Genomic DNA, 20,882 nt, shown 5'->3' on the forward strand with positions numbered 1-20,882 from the left:
TGGACCTTTTAAATTTTGCTACCTCCGATTCTAAGTAGTGGATTTACTTCAATATAATATTCTCAGTGCCATAGTTAACTTCTTAGTGACAGATTTTTCCCAACTGAGTTTTATCATGATAGATTCTAAGGAGCTAACAGTTGACTCTCAGAAGCCAAATTCTCTTCTATCACCAGCACCACACATGTCACTGTTTTTATTCTCCCTCTCTCAGATCTCCATAGAATACCTCTTGTTCTATGTCATTTTATTGAAAAGTATAGTCTTCAGAAAAGTAGCATCAGCATTGCCTGGATGCTTGTTAGAAATACGGTATCTCAGATTAATAGCAGCATGGGATTAGATTATAAAATGTTATGCATCTACAAGACTGTCTCACACAATGTATTATAAATATTTAATAAATGTTAAAATAGTATTAGAATCTAGAAACAGGTTTGCTTAAGCCATATTATTGTATGAGAGATTTTGTGATTGAATTTAAGCTATTGCAGCATCCCTATTTGAATTAAAGATTTGGTCACATTTTCCAAATATTTCAGGTGAGAATTGGTACTCCTGTTTTTCTTCAGTCTTGGAAATTTGTAAAGATGAGACACAAAGGAAACTTCAGATTGAACAATTCAAATTTTAAATTTTGAAGGAGTAGAATTTAAAATGGTAAAGAAAGAATGAGCCTTTCTCTAGTGAATAAAATAACCATGGAATAGATTTAAATTAGATGTTTCAAAGTTTCTGTATAAAATCAGACATCCATCTACAGCAGCTATAAAGGGCCTGAATTATATATAGTGGGTAACAGGTGGATAAATAGCATTGGCAGTAATTGGAACAGTAGCTCTAGCAAGTTACACACAGGACATTTTAATTCTTAAATGTTCTGTTCCCCCAAAGGTGATAGATAACACCCTTGTATTAGCAAAGGTGGGCTAGACCAGTACTGCTCAAATTTGAATATGCGAATAAGTTGGGAGGATCATATTAAGATGGAGATGTTGATTTACCAAATTTAGAGTAAAGCTGAGATTCTGTATTCCTTGCACGCCTGGGTTGTTGATGCTGCCAGTCTGGGTGCTTACCACACTTTCAGGTAGAATAATAACAAAACCTATGCTGTATATACTATCCATGAAAATGAGGCTCAAAATCAGTAATTGGCTTAAGACCACACAGTAAGTATTAGAAACAAATCTGATTTCAAGACTAATTTCTATCATCTACATAATCCTGCCTTTCATCCATACCACAGTACCTACTTAGAGGATCATGGAGAGGATAAACTTTACATAATAATGAAGAAAGCCCATTACCTCAGAGAAGGTACATATGCCGAAAACAGTATCTCACAGAGGGGAAAAAGGAGTTTTGTTTATAACCTATTGAGCATGATTTGTTACAGGGACATTTGTGGATAAGTCAGACAGGTATTTAGAAATGCAGGTCCAGAGCCAGAAGAGATGTCAAATTTTGGTTTTAGTTTTCTGATTTGAAGGTGGTATTTGAGGACAGAGAAGAAAAAAGGGAAGGAAGTTAAAACTTAAGGAACACACCTGTGTTTACTGGGTAGGTATTAAAGAAAAATGGAAGATTTAGATTTAAAGCTACAACTAAACACAGCAAACTATGCACTACAGTCAACCCTATAACTTTGAGTTGAATAATAAGGAGTAGAAGGGGCTTTTATCTTTGTACCAGGTTTTTTTAAAACTTAAAATTGGCAAACTATAAAAAAAAATCTATAATGGCACACATTATTCCATTATACCTTCTAATTTTGTACTTCACTACTACATAGCTGTACCTAGTTGATTTTTGTTACTGGTGGCAGTTATGTTCTTAAAAGTTTCTCAAAGACTGAATTAGTGAATACTATATGATTGTCCCCAGGATTAGATTCCTGAAAGCCTTTGGTCACATTATTGTCACCAACTGACCTTGTTTTAGTATACCTTTTTTAATATCAGTTTTAGATTCACTAACATTGAACTCATGGCCACAGAACTAGGATGTCACTTTGTCCCACTTATCTGGGATTGTACATATCAGACTGACTCAAATTTTCTTTGCTGCTCTGTACATACACATGAAAGGGCCATTTATGTTTGATTTGGGGTTACTAACTTTAGTAAGTGAACTCTCAAATACAAAATCTATGAAAAATAAGTACAGACGAACTAATTTAACATGTATTTTTTTTTAGGGCCACACCGACGGCCTGGAGCCCTATGGAGGTTCCAGGTTAGGGGTACAATCTGAGCTGTAGCTGCTGGCCATGCTGTAGCTGCTGGCTGTGACTGTGGTGTAGGCTGGTGGCTACAGTCCAATTCCACCCCTAGCCTGGGAACTTCCATTTGCAGTATCTGTGGTCCTAAAAAATAATTAATTAATTAAAATATTCCTGTAGAAATTTTGAAAATACAGATGATGGTAAGTGTTACCCACTATCAAAACCATGCAGAGATGTCCTGAGAACAGGGTATTTCTTTCCAGAAATCACTTTTAAATTACTTTCAAATTTAGAATAATACTATATATAAAATTCTTTTTGTTCACCTGTAATTATAATATAGACATTTTTCCAAGTCAGTTATTCCTCAAAAACATATTTTAACTGCTGCATATTTCCCCATCGCATAGGACAGCTGTCAAAATCACTTTTCAGCCTATAACTTGCTTAATTTCTCAACAATATTAGACACTATTGACTATTCCTTTTGTCTGCATTTCTACTCAAATGTGGATGAAGCCTGGTCTTGTCCCTCCATATAAAAAGGAGTGTCCTCTTCACACTCAGCTTTCCTATTGCCCTGTTTAACCTGCTTAATGTCTCTCCAAAACAGTTATTGCCATCTGATATACATACTCTTCTCAAATTGAGTGTCGTCTGTCTCCTCCATAGCAAAGATAAAGGAACAACCTAAATGCACATCAGTGGATGAATGGATAAAGATGTGTAATGGAATATTACTCAGCCATAAGAAAGAATGAAAGTTTGCCATTTGCAACATGAATGGACTAAAGGGTATTATGCTTTAATAAAATAAGTGAAATAAGTTAGAGAAAGATAAATACTGTATTTTTATCTTTTTATATGTGGAATCTAAAAAATAAAACAAATGAATATAACAAAATAGAAACACATCCATAGAGAACAAACTAGTGGTTACCAGTGGAGAGAGGGAAGTGAGGAGGGGCAACATAGGAGTATGGGATTAAGAGGTACAAGCTACTATGTGTAAAATAGATAAGCAACAAAAATATGTAAGATAGTACAGGGAATCATAGTCATTATCTTATAACTTTTAATAGATGACAACCTTACTGAATCACTATGCCGTATAACTGAAACTAATATAAAATTATAATTCAACTATAGTTCAATTAAAAAAAAAAGCTGTTACCAACTATCTAAGTAAACTTATTCAGTTTTCTCTTTTCATGTAAATTAAATAACTAAATTTTGAACCATATAACAAAGTGTGGATGATTTATTCATTTCATCAGTCTATCCAACAATATGTTTAAGGCCCTGTTATGTAATGTGAAAGGAACTAAATAGTCATTCTTCCCCTAAATATCCCAAGTGTTAGTGGTCAAAGGTTCTTTCAGTTGAAACTGAGAAATATCCATTAGGATGCAAGAAACAGACACCTCGAGGGCTCCATCTGGTATAATATCATATTTGTTTGACCACATATTTACTTGTTTAAACAAGCAATAAAACTGCTTCTATAATTTTTTCTGTTTTATTTTTACTGAAGTCCAGTTGACAGCCACATATTTTTATTGAAGTATAATTGACTTACAATATTAGTTTGAGGTATAAAACAATGATTTTGTATTTTCATACATTACAAAATGGTTATATTAACAAGTTACCATCTGTAACCATACAAAGTTATTACAGTATTGTTGACCACATTCTCTATGCTGTACATTACATCCCTGTGACATTTTATAACTGTAAGTTTGGACTTCTTAATCATCTTCTTCATGTTTCACCCATTCTCCCATCCACTTCCACTCTGGCAACCACCAGTCTGTTCTCTGTAACTATAAGTCTGTTTCTGTTTTATACTTGTTCATTTGTTTTTTTTAGATTCCACATACAAGAGAAATCATGTGGTATTTGTCTGATTTACTTCACCTGGCACAATACCCTCTAGGTCCATCAAAGTTGTTACAAATGCAAAGTTTCATTTTTTGATATCGCATATATATAGACATATAGAGATATATTAGATTTAAATATATATTAGAATATTCAAACATATATATTATAGGATTTTATTTATTTATTTATTTATTTATTTTAGGGCCGCACACATGGTATATGGAAGTTCCCATGCTAGGGGTCAAATCAAGCTGTAGTTGCTGGCCTACACCACAGCCACAGCAACGTGAGATCTGAGCCATGTCTGCAACCTTCACCACAGCTCACAGCAATGCCAGCCCCATGACTCACTGAGCAATGCGAGGGATGAAACCAGCATCCTCATGGTTACTAATCAGATGTTTCTGCTGAGCCACAACAGGAACTCCTGATCACATGATTTTAATCCTTCATTTTGTTAATATAGTGTATCAATTTGATTTCTTTGTGAATATTGAATCATCCTATCTCTGGCATAAATCCCACTTGATCATGATGTATAATCCTTTTAGTATTGTTGAATTCAGTTTGCTAATATCTTTTGAGGATTTTTGCAGCTATGTTTATCAGTGATATTGGCCTGTAATTTTCCTTTTTTGTGATGTTTTGATAGATTGGGTATGAGTGCAATGACAGCCACGTATTTTTTGTGTCAGTGGTTTTATATAATGATTTTTATTTTTATCCATTGCAATAAATACATATCTATCAATAATCACCTTAAATATCAATGCACTGAATACACCAATCAAAAGACACAGAGTGGCAGATTGGATAAAAAAGCAAAAATCTTCAATCTGCTGTCTACAAGAAACTCACCTTAGGGCAAAGGACACAGATAGATTGAGAGGATGGGAAAAGATATTTCATGCCAATGGAAAAGACAAGAAAGCAGGAGTTGCAATACTCCTATCAGACAAAATAGACTTTAAAATTAAGGCCATAAAGAAAGACAACGAAGGACACTATTTAATGGTAAAAGGAGCGATTCAAGAAGAGGATATTACAATTGTCAATATATATGCCCCTAATATAGGAGCACCCAGATACCTACAACAGATACTAACAGACATAAAAGGAGAAAGTGATGGGAATACAATAACAGTAGGACACTTTAACACCCCACTCACATCCATGGACAGATCCTCTAGACAGAAAATCAATAAGGCAACAGAGATCCTAAAGGACACAATAGAAAGTGAGACTTAATTGACATTTTCAGGACATTACATCCAAAAAAATCATAATATACATTCTTCTCAAGTGCACATGGAACATTCTCAAGACTTGATCACATACTGGGGCACAAAGCTATCCAGACACTTTTTTTTTTTTAATTAGGCCCTGAACATTTAAAAATCTGATAGCTTAAAACTAAAAAAAGAAGACTTCTAGCTTCTCTTGAAAAACTGAGCTCTGACAATCAATGAAATTATAGAACAGCAGGAGTGTGTTACCCTTCATTTGGAGTTATGTTTTCTCCAGCTCCCCACATTTTTCCATTTCAGGTTGTCTCCTCCTCAATGAGGTCAGGTGTCAAGGCTGTTTATATGGCACTTGCACAGCTGGTTTTCTTATACTGGAGTTGAACATGACCTGTTTTTAACATCCATGTCTCTACCATGAAAAATTAAAAGCTAATCCAAGGAGATACATGTTTTAAGAAAAATGGAGAAAGCACAATTCTTTAGGAAGTGAAGAGTACTCTTTATATCCAAATATGTTAAAAAAAATTATGTCTTAAAAAAAAATACAGTTTAAGAAACAATTACCCAAAAACTTCCAATTGATATTCTCTAATATATTTTCAGCATTAAGAAGGAATTAGGTTAGTCTTGTGTCCCACCGATCTCTTACGCTACACATATTTCTAAAAATACTGTAAGCACTAAGTAAATATTTGGAATATTATAAACATGGAGAATATTACAGATATAAGGGAGAGCAGGAACTGCTTTAATATTAAGTATCAAATATAAGTTTGAAATGTAATAAATCCGATAATTGTTTTTCTTCCCCTACAATGTCTACTTTTCTAAATTTGGAAGTAGAACTACACACTGCTTCTCCCCCCATTTCTCCATCAAAGCCAAATCAAATCAAGTATAGAATTTTTAAATGTGTATTAAAAACAACTCCTTCTCCCTTCTTCCCGCTGATAATAAAATTTATTTTATTATGCTATGGACTAGGTACAGTGATAAATGCTGGGTAAACACTGAAGAGCTAAAAAGGTATAAGTCTTTTTATAAGGACTTATTAATGAGCAAGTTAATAAATATATTATTTGATATACAAGTAAACAGATAAGTAGGTAAGTACATATTGTATTAAGTACTACAAAGGAAACCAAGTATGCTATAATGGAGAATAACATGGGATGGGAATGGGAATCTATTCAGCTTTGTCAGGGAGGATCTAGATCTGAGAAGGTAACACATAGGCAAAGATCTGAATGAAACATAAGGAGTCAATCTTACAGAATAAGTGGGGCCGGCATTTTCAAAAAAGCCAGCATATTTCACACTATTTACTTATTGATCTTATCTTGAACAATGGGTTCTTTGTTTCATGGCACCTTTGACACCAAGAGATGCAGAGTGATGCCTGTTCAGAAGCAGATGTAGGTAGGTTTCTGTTCCTGATCTCCTGTGGAAAGAAAAATCAATGGCAAGTAAAACCAAGCCATTAGCTCAGATAGGGTCTGCTACAGATGATATTTTGTTGCCTGTAAGAGTAAATGGGTACTCATCTTAGTCAAAACCACAGAGGTGGAGTTTATGTTCATTGTTCTCCCATCTCCCTTTGTATGACCCTCTCCCAGTTTCTGACACTCATACCCACTACAGCACGAGAGCAAGCAAAAAAAAAAAAAAAAAAAAAAAAAGCCATATGCTGTTCTCTAAAGAGAGAACCCAGTTGTTCTATCCCTTTCCTAGACATCACAACTGTATACTCCCACATCCTCATATATAAAAGAAAGGAAGGAATGGGGAGAAAAGGATCCTTCTAAAAAAATCTCAGGTGTTGAAAAATGTCGTTTATTAAACTTATTTGAGACAAAATGAATGACCATTGCTAATAAATGTGTCATAGGCTTTTCTAGAATTTTTTAATGTGAATGTATCTCAATTTGATAGATTTAAAGGGTAAAGAAAATGATATATAGGAGATGGTCTTCTGACACCCCTTTCTTCACATTTGCCATCATAGAGGTAAGAATATCAACAGTGATGACTTCTGAAAGTTTGATGATCAATTAGAAAAACAAAAACCAAAAAACAGTAATGTGTTCTGGATCAAGTGTACTTTGGGTCAAATAAAAACGGTATTTCCTGGATCTCAAGATCTGCTTGTTCACTTCTTAAGAAAATAGACTTGGCTTCGCCTTTCTTAGTGTGGGATTTTTCCCTGCAGTCTCTTCCATTTTTTTAAAATATTAAAATAAATTTTACAATTGGTCATTATTAGTATACAGGAATACAGTTGATTTTTGTATGTTGAGCATGTACATTATTTCTTTTTTTAATGGCCATACCAGCAGCATATGAAAGTTCCTGGGCCAGGAATCGAATCCAAGCCACAGCTGCAACCCGAGCTGTTACTGTCCGATTCTTAACTCACTGTGCCACAGTGGGAACTCTGAGCATGTACCCTATTAATTCATTAATTCTTTTGGCCTTTTTGTATGAATTTTTTTTCTCTGAAAAAGTGTATTAATCACATACAAGGAGAATTTTTCATCTTTCCAAAAAATAAAAAATGTATTTAAAATAAAATAGTCCATTCCAGAGTACACCAGGAATTGTGATCAAAGACACTTATTGAGTTGCTGCTGTTAAAACGCTTAGTATATAAATAAGAAATAAACACGGAATAAAAGGTAAAAAGGAAGTTAGGTTTTAGAGAAACCTGAGAATTTCAAATCTAAGCAATGAAGCAGAATGCATCAGAAGATAATGTAGAACTTTTAACATATGGAGGAGCAAGGATTCAAATGAAATCAAGGGAATTCTCACTGTGGCTCACAAGCTTAAGGACCTGATATTGTCTCTATGAATACACAGGTTCAATCCCTGGCCTGGCTAAGTGAGTTAAGGATCTGGCATTGCTATAAGCTGCATTGGAGTCACAGATGCAGCTTGGATCCAGTGTTGCTGTGGCTATAGCCTAGGCTGCAGCTGCAGTTGCAGCTCTGATATGACCCCTGGCCCAGGTACTTCCATATGCCATGAGTGTGGCCGTAAAAAGAAAAAAAATATATGAAATAGAGAATTGCTGTTGAAAACAGCTCCACTATTTGTCATGATAATTACCCCTTTCCCCCAAGCAATTATAATGATTAGAATAATGCACTATTAATGTACTTTTCTTGGCAGGACTTATTTTTTATGTAGGAATTCATGTTTATTTTGTTTAAAAAATCAGATTTTAACTTAAATTAGTAGGAAAAGAAAGTATTTTGCCATTGTGATATGTCTATCAAGGTATGGAAGCCTTAAGACACGTCATTAAAAATCTTTCTAGCATTTTGATTATACTAAAATTGGGTAATTAGTGGTACCTATTTTGAGTAGCATGATAAGTAGAATTAAGAATGGAGTGCCCTGGGAAAGGAAAAACAAAAGCACATCAAAGATTTCCAACACTTTACTCTCTTATATTTTAAAGAAATGTTTAATTAATTTATTTTTTGCTTTTTAGGGCCACACATGCAGCATATGGAAGTTTACGGGCTAGAGGTCAAATCGGAGCTACAGCTGCAGCCTAATCCACAGCCACAGCAATGCCAGATCCAAGTCATGCCTGCGACCTACACAACAGATTATGGCAATGCCAGGATCCTTAACCCACTGAGCAGGCCAAGGATCAAATCCACATCCTCATGGGTACTACTTGGGTTTATAACCTGCTGAGCCACAACAGGAACTCCAAGAAATGTTAAATCTATTTCGTAAACAGCTACAAATTATAATAATTTATAAATAAAATAATAATTTTAAACAAAAGCTATAAATTATCAAATGGAAAGAAATAGTGAAAAAATTATACTATCATTTTAAAAAATGTATTGGAGTATCATTGACTTACAATGTTTTATTAGTTTCAGATGTATAGCTAAGTGAGTCAGTTATACACATATGTATGTGTGTGTATATATATATAATCATTTTTAACAGTATTAAAATTTCAGCTTTGTTAATACTGATTTATTTACATATTTCCTCAGATAATTTCACTCTTTTATCCTTGCATAGTAATTAATTTTTCAGTACCGAAGTCATCCTTAAAATATTGTATGAAACCATTGCACCATATAGTATTTATTTAATAGTCTTTTTTTTTTTTTTTTTTTTTTTTTTTTTGTCTTTTTGCCTTTTTGTAGGGCCACTCCCGCAGCATATGGAGGTTCCCAGGCTAGGGGTCAAATCGGAGCTGTAGCCACCGGCCTATGCCAGAGCTACAGCAACGCAGGATCTGAGTTGCATCTGCAACCTACACTACAGCTCATGGCAACGCCGGATCCTTTAATCCACTGAGCAAGGCCAGGGATCGAACCCGCAACCTCATGGTTTCCAGTCGGATTCATTAACCACTGAGCCACAACGGGAATCCAATAGTCATTTATTTTTAAAAAAATGTTTGTGAGTTTTATTAGTTTATTGAGATATAATTGACAAATAAAATTGTGTATATTTAACGTATTCAATGTGATGATTGGGATATATGTATACATTGTGAAATGACTGCCACAATCAGGTTGAGTAACACATTTGTCACCTCACATACTTACCTTTAGTGTGTGTTTGGAAGCGCTTAAGATCCACTCTTAAAAAATTTCAATCATACTATACAGTCATCACTATAGTCATTATGTTGTGTATTTTATCTACAGAACTTATTTATCTTGTAATTGAAGGCTTGTACCCACCATTCTACTCTTTGTTTCTATGAGTTCAACTTTTTTTTTTTTCCATGCAGTATTTGTCTCTGTCTATGTCTGGCTTATTTCACTTAGCATAACATCCTCCAGGTTCATTTTGCCACAAAAGGCAGGATGTCCCTCTATCTCTTGGCTAAATAATATTCCGTGTGTGTGTGTGTATGTGTGTGTGTGTGCACGCACGCACACATGCATGTGTGAGTGTGTGTGTGTGTGTGTTGTATGTATCACATCATCTTTATCCTGGACAATTAGGTTGTTTCCATGTCTTAGCTATTATGAACAATGCTGCAATGAACTTAGGAGTACAGATATCTCTTTGAGATATGGATTTTGTCTCTTGCAGATACATACTCAGAAGTGGTATCAATGGATCATCTGGTAGTTCTACTTTTAATTTTTTGAGGAACCTCCATTCTGTTTTCCATAGTGGCTGCACCAACTTACATTCCCAACAGTGCACAAGAGTTCCCCTTCCTCTATAACATTAACAACGCTTATCTTTTATCTTTTTTTTTAAATAAAAGCCATCCTAATAAATGTGGGGTGATAACGCATTGTGGTTTTGATTTGCATTTCCCTAATGGTTAGTGATGTTGAGTGTCTTTTTGTGTACCTGTTGGTGTTCTTTTTGTGTACCTGTATATCTTTTTTTTGAGAATACTGAAGTGTATTAAAATTTTAAGGATTAATTAAAAATTTAAAAATATATTTAAAATTAAAACATACATTAGAAATTTCTTTAACTGATTTCAGTCCCAAATGTGACTACTGTTAATGAAGCCACTTATTATGAATAATAAACTAGGAATAGCACCATTGCCAGTTGTACTAATTTCCTCAGACTGCTATTTAAAAAGTACAAAAAACAGGTGGCTCAAAACAACAGGAATATGTTGTTCTATGGTTCTGAAAGCCAAAAGTCTGAAATCTAGGTGTCAGCAGGGCCATGCTCCCTCTGAAGGCACTAGGACTCTTGAGTTTTATCATTTTCTTTCTTCGCTTGCTTGACATTTGATTTGCTCTGTTTGTTTCTAATGTCTTAAGGTGGAAGCTGAGACTATTGGTATAAGAACTTCCTTTCTGATATAGGGATTTTATGTGATAATTTTTTCTCTGAGGATTGCTTTAGAGTATTCCACAAATTTTACATTGTATTTTTTGTCCAATTCAAAGTACTTTCTAACTTCTCTTTTGAGTGTTTTGACTCATGAATCATTTAGAATGTGACTTTTCAAACACTTTTAATTCTGATTTAATTTTAGATTCACTTAAAGTTGCAAAAATAATAGAGGGAGTTCCTGTGTACCCTTCAGCCAGCTTCATAGAATTTTATCAAAACCAGGAAAATGTCATTGGTACAATACTGTTAACCATAGATTTTATTTTGATTGCACCAGTTTTACAAGCATTCTTTTTTTGTGTTCTATGTTATTCACTACATGTATAGATTTATTTGATCACCAGCAAAATCTGGGCACAGAACTGCTCCCTCACATCACAGAGACTCCTTGTCCCATCAAATCAGTCACACCCTTACTCTAACACCTTCCAAACTTCTTTTGTTCTTGAACATGTTATATTTCTTCATCTATGCATTTGTTCTTGCTTATTTATTTATTCATTTATTTTTCTTTTTAAGGCCACATCTGTGGCACATGGAAGTTACCATGTTACGGGTCGAATAGGAGCTACAACTGCCGGCCTACATCACAGCCACAACAACACCAGATCCAAGCCACGTCTGCGACCGATGCCACAGCTCATGGCAATGCCAGATCTTTAACCCACTGACTGGGTCCAGGGATGGAACCCAAATCTTCATGGATACTAGTTGGGTTCATTTCCATTGAGCCACAATGGGAACTCCTTGTTCTGGCCCTTTTAAGCTCTTTATTTTTTATTTTTTTGTCTTTTTGCTATTTCTTGGGCCACTCCCGCGGCACATGGAGGTTCCCAGGCTAGGGGTCGAATCGGAGCTGTAGCCACCGGCCTACGCCAGAGCCACAGCAACCCGGGATCCGAGCCGCGTCTGCAACCGACAACACAGTTCACGGCAACGCCAGATCGTTAACCCACTGAGCAAGGGCAGGGATCAAACCCGCAACCTCATGGTTCCTAGTCGGATTCGTTAACCACTGCGCCACGATGGGAACTCCTTAAAGCTCTTTAAAAATATAGGTTCGAGACAAATACCATATGATATCATTTATATCTGGAATCTAATATGAGGCACAAATGAACCTTTCCACAGAAAATAAAATCATGGACTTGCAGAATAGGCTTGTGGTTGCCAAGAAGAAGGAGTAGAGAGTGGGGTGGCTGGGAAGCTTGGGGCTAATAGATATAAACTGTTGCCTTTGTAATGGATTAGCAATGAGATCCTGCTGTGTAGCACTGGGAACTACATCTGGTCACTTATGATGGAGCATGATAATGTGAGACATTAGAATGTGTACATGTACTTGTAACTGTGTCTCCATGCTGTAGAGTAGAAAAAAAAAAATTGTATTGGAGAAATAACTACTAAAAAATAATAATAATAAAAAAAGATTAAAAAAATATATAGGTTTGGAGTTCACGTAGTGGCTCAGCAGTAATGATCCAGTCTAGTATCCATGAGATGCAGACCACTGGCCCAAAAACTTTTATACACTGCAGATGCAATGTTAAGAAAAAGTGGGGGAGGGGTAAATAAAAGGAAAAGAAAAAATAAAGAATGAGAGCAGTCTTCTGATTTCTTCTGATGCCTTCCACCTCCTGATATCAATTTCTATAATAATTCACCCATCATTTGTAAGCTCTTAAAGTAAATTCCCAAAGATTGATTTCTGCCTGACAGGAATTTGACCTATATTCCTAAAAATGCCCTCTCTGTCCTTTTTCCATTTTGTTTTTGTTTTTGTTTTGTTTTCTTTTTAAGGCTACACCTGCGGCATATGGAAGTTTCCAGGTTAGGGGTCCGATCACAAATGCAGCTACTGGCCTACACCACAGCCACAGCAACACAGGATCCAAGGCATGGCTGCAACCTACATCATGGCAATGCTGGATCCATAACCCACTGAGCAAAGCCAGGGATCCAGCCTGAATCCTCATGGATACTAGTTGGGTTCTTAAATGGGAAGTCCCTTTCTCCATTTTCTAAATATTGAAATATGAAGAAAACACATTCTTGTACAATAACAAATTAGAAAATGTTATTAAAATAACAAAAACATTTTTCCAAAAATTTGTGGATTCAGCTGAGCTTGGTTTCTTAGAAATTTTAACTTTTTTAGTTTTTACTACATGGCTAGTTTCTATATCCTAAAGTAAATAAAGTAAATAAAGTAAATAAATTTTCTTAACTCTATCTGTCTAACTATTTCACTATCAGTCATCTATCTATCTGCCTACTTATCTGTCTCTCTGCCATCTATGTATGTCTGCCGGTCTATCACCTGTCACTTTCTAAACAGGTTTGTTGTAAGTTTTCTATTGTTTAGTTAATAGCTCTTATGGTAATAAATTTCTATGGTTAGGCTTATTGAATAGAGTTGATAAGTTCTTATAGAGATATAACTTGTCCAATAACAAGAGAATCATCATTACTATAATTCTTTACCTCTCCAAGTATAAACTTCTTTATACTGCATTTTGTTTAAAAGTAGTGTCATTCTTAAATGTTTTTAAGTAAGTGCATTAAAAGGGACATTTAGCTTATCTTTTACCTTATCAGTAAATAGCATTTTAGCTAAGACTGGGTACATTATTTTCTAAGGTTTGATTGCTTAAGAATTAGAGCTCTCTTAACTGTTTTCATGGTGTTTTCTTTCTTTCTTTCTTTTTTTTTAGGGCCGCACCTGTGGCATATAGAGGTTCCCAGCCTAGGAGTCAAATTGAAGCTGTAGCCACTGGCCTACATCTGTGACCTACACCACAGTTCATGGCAACGCTGGATCCCCAACCCACTGAGCGAGGCCAGGGATCAAACCTGCATCCTCACTGGATGCCAGTTAGATTAGTCTCTGCTGAGCCACAACGGGAACTCCCCATGGTGTTTTCTTTATATATCCATTAGTGCAGGAGTATTTTATTTTTTTTTTTGAGTCACAGTAGACTGTAAATGTCTCATAATTAGAAGTCATGCTTTATTCATTTTCATGCACTCACACTAAGGATAGTGCTTGGTATTAAGTAAGCAATCAATAAGTGATTTATATGATTATAGAAAAGAGTAGATAAGAATATCTGCTAGGACAAAACAAACACACAAACGTTTGAGTTTGAAAATCTGATATTGTTTTAATTAAAGAATTTCTAGTATTCTAAAAGTTTATATTATTGTACTGATCCTGCACAGCATTTTATATTGATTTATGTTTCTGATCCTCTGGTTCATTAGAAATATTTATTTAGGCTTACATGTTTTATTTTAATCAGTGTATCCTAAATGGAAATTTATACTATTATCTTCAAGAGATATTTTCAATTTTTAAGAAAAAGCAAGTTCCCACTCCTAGGCATATATGTGGAGAAAGCCATAATTCAAAGAGGTACAAGCACCCCAATGTTTACTACAGCACTATTTACAATAGTCAAGACATGGAAGCAAACTAAATGTCCATTAACAGTGGAATGGATAAAGAAAATGTGGTACATATACACAATGGAATATTACTCAGCCATAAAAAACATAAAATATTATCATTTGCAGCAACATGGATGGACCTAAAGATTATCACATTAAGTCAGAAAGAGAAAGAAAAATACCATATGATATCACTTATATGTGGAATCTAATAAAAATGATACTAAAAAATCTTATTTATAAAATATAAACTCACAGACTTTGAAATCAAACTTATGGTTACCAAAGGGAAAACTAAGAGGGGGGAGTGTAGGATAAATTAGGAGGATGAGATTAATATATACACTACTAAATGTAAAATAGATAACAAGGGGACCTACTGTATAGCACAGGGAAATCTACTCAGTATTCCATCATAACCCATATAAGAAAAGTGGATATATGTGTAACTGATTCATTTTGCTGTACACCTGAAACTAATACAACATTGTAAGTCATCCGTATTCCAATAAAACGTTTTTTAAAAAGACAAACCAAGTCATACATAAGTACAGACCTTTCTTGTATCAGCCCAACTAAAAGTTACCTATTCATTTCTGGTAACTCTGAGTTGAATTAATGGTATTTCTAATCAAGGGGTTATTTCTCATACAATGGTGCCACTTTTGTTGTTTTACATTTTAGTTTCTTCTAGATTTTATTTTCACTTATGTTAACCAACTCATATTAATTAGGGAAAAATGAAGAAATTAAGAACTGAGATTTTTCTCTGAAAAAATTTCTGCACCAAGTGGTCCATGACTAGACACAATTTAAGAGTCAAGAAAAGACCACGGGTGGGGAAATCCTCCTATGGGAGGTAGAATGATGTCTCACCAAAGATGTCCATCCATATACTAAACCCAAGAACCTATGACTATGTTAACTTACATGACAAATGGGACTTTGCAGATAAAATTAAGTTAAGGATACTGAGATGGAAAGATTTCCTGTACTATCTATGTGAATAATCACAAGGGTTCTTATAAGTGAAAGAAGGCAGGAGGGTCAGAGATAGATTTGAAGATGATGGTTTTGAAGATTGAAGAAAAGAGCACAGAGAAGGAATGCTTATTGCCTCTTAAAGCTGGAAAAGGTAAGAAAATGGATTCTCCCCTGGAGCCTCTACAAAGGAATGCAGCATTGCTGACAGCTTAATATTAACCTAGTGAGAACCATTTAGTACTTCATATAGAAAGCCCTGTGTGATGAGTTTAGCTGGTCTGACCAATTAGTGTTGATTAGTGTGGACAAGGTTATCAGTAAGACCAGTGAGAAAATGTGATAGGTGAGGTCAATGACAAACCGACTAGCCATACAAGGCAGGGTCTCTCAGAAAGACTGAGTGACCTAAAATATATCCTTAAGAGTCAGCTGACCAAAAGGGAAAGTGAATGGGAGTGAATAAGGCATGAGAAGGACAAAGCAAGAAATGGCACTCTGCTCACTTGTGCATCCTATATTCTGGGCTCAACCTGAATTGAGAAAGAATGAGGTTAGGAATTATACCGGCGAAAGAAGACAGTTTGATATTTCATGGGCTATAAATTACAGAGAATATAAAGATAATGTATAGTGGAAAATTAGAGCCCCATTAAGAATATACAACAGTGGGAGTTCCCGTCGTGGAGCAGTGGTTAACAAATCCGACTAGGAACCATGAGGTTGCGGGTTCGATCCCTGCTCAGTGGGTTAAGGATCCAGCATTGCCGTGAGCTGTGGTGTGGGTTGGAGACGCGGCTCGGATCCTGCGTTGTTGTGGCGCTGGTGTAGGCTGGTGGCTACAGCTCCGATTAGACCCCTAGCCTGGGAACTCCATGTGCCATGGGAAGCGGCCATGGAAAAAGGCAAAAAGACAAAAAAAAAAAAAAAAAAAAAAAAAAAAGAAAGAAAGAATATACAACAGTGGAGTTCCTGTCGTGGCGTAGTGGTTAATGAATCTGACTGGGAACCATGAGGTTGCTGTTCAATCCCTCGCCTTGCTCAGTGGGTTAAGGATCTGGCGTTGCCTTGAGCTGTGGTGTGGGTCATAGACACGGCTCGGATCCCGCGTTGCTGTGGCTCTGGTGTAGGCTGGTGGCAACAGCTCCAGTTGGACCCCTAGCCTGAGAACCTCCATATGCTGAGGGATTGGCTCAAGAAAAGCAAAAAGACATACACACACACACACACATACACACACACACACACACAGAATATACAACAGACAAAATTGAAAGACAAAAAATAAGCTAGAAAAAAATGTGTGTCTTATTTATTACAGGTGTTTAAGTTTCAAAAGTTTTCCAGGCCTCAAGAGCACAGATGGCTATGCTATTCAGGACACTACAATGGGAATAATAACCAAAAGGAGTGTTTCTTAGAAAATGGGACTAAGAGGGAGTTTAAATGGCAAAGAAACAAAAATGGCAGAGTGTCAATTGCAAGTCTGGTGACCAATCAGGCAGGTGTCTTTCAGAAAACGTGTGTGTGTGTGTGTGTGTGTGTGTGTGTGTGTGTGTGTGTGTACATGTACACATGTGAGAGAGAGGCAGAGACAGAGTGGACCAAATTCAGTCCACTGTGTCCTGTTCTTGGAATTGTTAACTCAAAGCAGGAATTGAGAGGAGTAGATCAGTAACTCAGCATGAGGGAACATGGATGTCAGTATATACTCAGAGAAGAAAATTTCACATTTTTCCACACAGGCAAAAGATCAAAATATTTACTGTATGAAGATAAATTATGTATAACTCTCTTCATATATGTCTATATTAATTAGTAAAAACACCTTCTACTATACTAAATGAACTGAAATTTCTGTGGCTTAACACAATGAAGAATATTTCTTACTCATAAAACAGTTCAGAACTGTTGTTCTTGGTGGGCAACTCTCGTATAAGCAGTGATTTAGTGTCTCAGGGCCTTCCTTCCTTGTGCCGTTCTCAACATGTGACTCCTCCAGTCCCCTTGAGGGTCATCTTCCACATTCTGTCTTAGAGGGGAAAGAGCATGGAGGATGATGTGAGAAGGTTTTTATGGCCTGGTCTAAAGTAGTCTATATCACTTCTACAAAACTTTGGCCAAAATTTTGACATGACCCCTAAGTGCAAGGATGGCTGAGAAACGGAGTTTAGCTGTACTCCCAGGAAGGAAAAGGGAATGGGTTTTATCAATCAATAAATAAAATTTAAATTAAACTTATAAGTAAAATTATGAATTATAATACAATGATGAACTCCCCAGTGGAAAAATGTCCAATGATAAATAAAAATATTAACTAATATCCAGAATCAAGGATAAAGTTAAATAAATTACAAAAATAAGACTAATAAGACTATTAAGACTTCCATATTAAAATTCCATGTTATTTATCTTGGCTCTTGAGAAACATAAAGTGTCAGACACCACAGGTGAGGGTAAAAAATGATTCTCAGATTTTAAAGGGCAATTGACAATATATATCCAAAGATTTAATACTGTGCATAGTCTTTGATCTAGCCTACCAAGACAAAACATTTATCAGGAATAAATAATCAGTGTTCTAAGATTGATTGATGTTATCCTTAACTTCTGTATTTCATAAACTACATGAAATCAGGAAATCGTGTTAGATTCATTTTCATAATGTATCCAGAATCTAATCACTTCCTTCTACCTCCATTGCTTCTGTGTTTCTTACCAATTGTCCATTTTATTTTATTTTATTTGCCATTTCTTGGGCCGGTCTCACAGCATATGGAGGTTCCCAGGCTAGGGGTCTAATCGGAGCTGTAGCCGCCAGCCTATGCCAGAGCCACAGCAACACAGGATCCAAGCCACGTCTGCGACCGACACCACAGCTCACAGCAACACCGGATCCTTAACCCACTGAGCAAGGCCAGGAATCGAACCCGCAACCTCATGGTTTCTAGTCAGATTCGTTAACCACTGCACCACAACGGGAACTCTGCCAATAGTCCATTTTAAACAATGTAGCCATTGTGATCCCTTTAAAGTATGTCATATCAAGTTACTCCTCTACTCAAAAGCCTCTAAGAGTTACAAATTTTTCTCATCTTAGAGGAAAATCCAAACTGCCTTAGTGTGATCTGCCCCATATGGGGTCCATGCCAAACTTCTCTGGTCTCAGTTTTTACTCCACCACCCCCCCAGAAGCCCCAGCTCAGTTTGTTCAGGCTCCTCAAGCTTCTTTGCTATTCCTGCTTATACCAAGCAGGTTCCCTTCTCAGGGTCTTGCTCACTATCCACATTTCTGCCCAAACATCAGTGGAGCCTATCGTAGTTCCTCCATGTTATAAAGAAATGTGTTCCCTTCACTCATCTTCCCCATTTCCCCTTACCCTGCCTTACTTCCTTCATAACATTTATCACCCTATTATATATCCTTGTTAAACTGAGTATTAACCTGTCTTCTTTGTTATAATAAGGTCAGGGATTCTGTAACCTCTAAAACAGTGCCTGGCACATTTGCTGAATGAATGAATAAATTGCAAAATACCGCAAAAATTCTGAAATATTAAAAAATAGATGACCGGTTTAAAAAACTGGGATGATGTTCTTAAGGGTCAGGCAGATAAGAAGATTCAGAGGCCTAGAAGTGTAGAAAATAAAACTAGAATGGGGTTCTGTATCTCACAGAAGGAAATGCTGGGAATCTCAATTTCTAAAGAGGTAACAGGTATTTTTCTTACCCAACTGGTTTCTTAAACCATAGGAAAAGTAAGTTTCTTATCATAAAATGAGTTTTGTTTTTTTTTTTTTTGCTATTTGCATATGGAGGTTCCCAGGCTAGGGGTCTAATCGGAGCTGTAGCCACTGGCCTACGCCAGAGCCACAGCAACGCGGGATCCGAGCCGCGTCTGCAACCTACACCACAGCTCACGGCAACGCCGGATCGTTAACCCACTGAGCAAGGGCAGGGACCGAACCCACAACCTCATGGTTCCTAGTCGGATTCGTTAACCACTGCGCCACGACGGGAACTCCTATAAGATGAGTTTTTACATTTATCAACTGATTCTGTGGCCTCAAATAAGTTTCTCTGTGAAATGTGTGAACATGTGTCTCCAAGGGCTAAAAGGATTTTTTAAAAGACATTCTATTATTTGTAGATTGTATTAGCTCAAGCTGCTAAAACAAAACACCACAGACAGTTTAAACAATAGAAATTTATTTCCTCACAGTTCTGAAGGCTGGAAGTCCAAGATCAAGGACTCAACTTCTGGTGAGGACCCTCTTTCTGGCTTACGGATGACTGTCTTCTCACTGTGTCCTCACATGGTCTTTCCTCAGTGCAGATTCATGGGGAGAGAGACAGAGACAGAGAGAGAAGGAGTCAGAGGGAGGCCCAGGGGAGAGAGGGAAAGGGAGTGAAAGAAAGAGAGAGGGAGATCTGGTTTCTCTTTTTATAGGGACACGAATTTCATTGGATCAGAGCCCACCATTAGGACTTCATTTAACCTCATTTACCTCTTAAATGCCCTATCTCATCTTTGTAGCCCCAGCATGTAGTACCAAATACTTGTAATTATTAATAAAAAATATTTGAATCAAGGAAAGCTTGAATTTGAAGCAACAGTCATATATATTTCTATATCTGTCCATATCTATCTGTATGTCTGTCTGTCTCTCTATCTCTACAGGTTATTAAACAAGTAGAACTCAGCAAGATACAAATAAGAAACAGTTGTAGTTTCCTCCAAATACTGCTCCAAATTCTTCCTTGCTCCTATAACAGATATCATCACATTATCACATCTTGGGTAGATTCTGTAACTTCCTTGTTAATTTCAGTAATTAAAAATCTATCCATCTAAATCTCCAATTTTATATCCAAATCAAAAATTTCCTCTTTTCTGTGATCTGCTAGCACTGTGGCTTGAAGGACATGAAATGGGGAGAGGGTATGGTCTTCTCTTTATCTCTTTCCCATTTTACACATTGGAGGAAAGAATATAGTTTACCTCTGGGTTTCAGGTCCTTCCTACCTTTCCTAGTTCCTGGCTCCTCCAAGAAGTGGACACAGGGAGGAGTTGGAAGGAGTCAATGGGCTGTCACTTCCTGGAGCTGTTTGACACTAATTATTGGACCGAAACTGATTGGCCATTGACAATGCGCTCTTTACACCACGAACTCAAATACTGTATTTCTAGAGGAGGGACAAATGTGAGTTCTTTAGGGTCTTCTCAACC

General features: G+C 36.3%; 1 long non-coding RNA gene across 2 annotated transcripts; it reads right to left on the reverse strand.

Annotated features, from left to right (window-relative positions):
- Positions 1-4,285: 4,285 nt before the first annotated feature.
- On the reverse strand, positions 4,286-19,975 carry LOC106510031 (uncharacterized). Of its 2 annotated transcripts, none has more exons than XR_014843009.1 (3): positions 19,873-19,973; positions 17,542-17,683; positions 4,286-6,802 (listed from the first exon to the last, which is right to left on the reverse strand). It is a non-coding gene; the product is annotated as an uncharacterized LOC106510031 (long non-coding RNA). The 2 variants fall into 2 exon arrangements; XR_002343227.2 differs by having other exon boundaries at positions 4,810-6,802; positions 17,542-17,679; positions 19,873-19,975.
- Between the last annotated feature and the right edge of the window lie 907 nt (positions 19,976-20,882).

Source organism: Sus scrofa, chromosome 4 (genome assembly GCF_054392235.1).
Source record: "Sus scrofa isolate SSC_HxYL_T2T_F1_AM1 chromosome 4, Sscrofa_HxYL_maternal_Yorkshire_Landrace_v2.0, whole genome shotgun sequence".
In the NCBI taxonomy this organism is placed as follows: domain Eukaryota; kingdom Metazoa; phylum Chordata; class Mammalia; order Artiodactyla; family Suidae; genus Sus; species Sus scrofa.